The sequence below is a fragment of the Fulmarus glacialis genome, unplaced genomic scaffold, assembly GCF_000690835.1.
Source record: "Fulmarus glacialis isolate BGI_N327 unplaced genomic scaffold, ASM69083v1 scaffold5375, whole genome shotgun sequence".
In the NCBI taxonomy this organism is placed as follows: Eukaryota; Metazoa; Chordata; class Aves; order Procellariiformes; family Procellariidae; genus Fulmarus; species Fulmarus glacialis.
Window position 1 is genome coordinate 4,600 of NW_009213517.1, and position 1,977 is coordinate 6,576.

A 1,977-nucleotide genomic window follows, 5' to 3' on the forward strand; every position below is an offset into this window, starting at 1 on the left:
CTGCTAGACACGTACCCTACTCATTTAACAGGTATTATTACATATTGTTAAAACATTTTAATATCTAACAGCTCAGCTTATGAGGGCTCCATCAGGACCTTTATATATACCTACTTAAGAAAGAAGCTCTAAACTACAACCTAGATTATTGGGTCGAAATATATAGAACAGTATTTGTTCATTTTGTTCTGCTTTCCCTGAAGATTGCTATCCTCTTCTGCTTACTGTTGTTAGCTCTCGTTAAATGCTGGCCGTGATATTGACAGGTTGTGGGGTTTTTTTCCTTCATATGCATCTGTTCAAAGATCAAATTTAGAATCTTATAAATAGCACTAAGCTCATCCCTGTTGAAGCAAGAGGATATTTTAGGTGTTCTCCAACATGTAAATTCAACAGACTGGAGTTTTCATCAAATATATCTTAAAAAGTAAGTAACCTTAACTCCAAATTCTTTTGGAAAATAAATTTATCTTTTCTGAACTCTATTATACAGATTTTAGCTCACCTGGTTAAGTAATTATTTCATTTCTTGTAGTGACAACAAAGAACATTAAAGACTTACTGGAATTTAACTGTTGGGGTAGAGGTACCAACTAAAGTTTTTTTAAACATTCCATGTAAAATCTTCATTGAACAAATGCATAACTGGTGTGCAATTCCAAATAAAACTACAGTAAATTTATATTAATGCATATTTACCATGTAAAAATTATTTCTCTTCTAAATTTGGAAAGCCTGCATGTTTGGTCAGCAATTAAGAAAATAATAAAGAATGGCTTCTACTTTAAATGCTCTAGGTAAAGGAAGGAATTGGGTCCCCACAGATTAGTCTGATTATGGGATACAATTTAGAAACTTTAATATGCAGCATTTCAAGGTCCCTCATGAAATACTAATCTTTATAACTTTTACCTTACAAAGAGATTTGCAAAGATTTTTTCCATAAGCAGTGTGTGCTTGGTAAATATAGAGGTAACTGTGAGAGTAACTGTGAGAGGAAAAGCATATTTTTGCGAATGGCGTCTGGAAAGTTGGAAAAGAGGGCAAAAGTGAAGAAAACAGGAAATGTTAGGAGAGGTGAATATCTTACACGAAAATGTAAGTAAATTGGATATGGTTATGGTTATCAGTCACGTTATATAACTTCTCTGTGTGTTTTAAGAGTTTAACTACATAGGTGCTAGCCAAGCGGTGAAACGCATGCATGCATCTATGCAAATCCTGCTCAGACCTTTGCCTAAATCCCTGAAGAACTTTGGCTGGCAGGAGAGGGGGCTCAGGGGGATCTCAGTATAACCACCTGATGGGAGGGAGTAAAGATGACAAAGCCAGACTTTTCAAAACCCGACTGGACACGGCCCTGAGCAGCCTGCTGCTGTCGGCGACCCTGCTCTGGGCGGGGGGTTGCGATCCCCAGAGGCGCCTCCAGCCTCCAGTTCGGTGGTTTGGGGACTCCCCGAAGCCGCGCACTGCTCCGAGCTGGGCTTTGCTCCACGTCTTTGCCGCCTGTGGCTCGGCATAAAGGTAACACTGAGGCGAAACGGGGTCATCCTTAATCTCGTGGCTACTCTTACTCCAGGGATGGAATTACTTGTCTTGGTAGACCTGGCAATTTTGAAGTTGTTTTGTGGATTTATAGTTAGCCGTGTTAGTGACATAGGAGGCACCTAGACCAAATCTAAGAATTAATAAAATATCTTTGCATTTTAAAACACTCTATAATGCCAAAAGATACGTGATGTTTTGCAGAATCAATGGGCTTCATTTCTTATGCTGCTTATATATGACCCGGAAAACCAGTCCTGCCTACACACAGCACATGGGAAATGGGCCCAGTGTGTGCAAAATTCAAATAGTCACAAAAACAGGAACGACCCCATCCTAGATTAGTCACAATGTGGAAGGGAAAACAGACAAGTTGTTCCTTTCTTAGTCTAATCAGTCTGTAGCTACAGAGCTGAACTATGGGTCAGCAGG

General features: G+C 39.4%; 1 protein-coding gene across 1 annotated transcript in view; it reads left to right on the forward strand.

Annotated features, from left to right (window-relative positions):
* Nucleotides 1–393: 393 nt before the first annotated feature.
* Nucleotides 394–1,977, forward strand: part of YIPF7 (Yip1 domain family, member 7) — a 14,369-nt gene continuing 12,785 nt past the window's right edge. The window contains exon 1 of the mRNA XM_009578209.1: nucleotides 394–431. The gene's annotated coding sequence lies outside the window, so the exon portion shown is untranslated. The remainder of the gene's footprint in view (nucleotides 432–1,977) is intronic.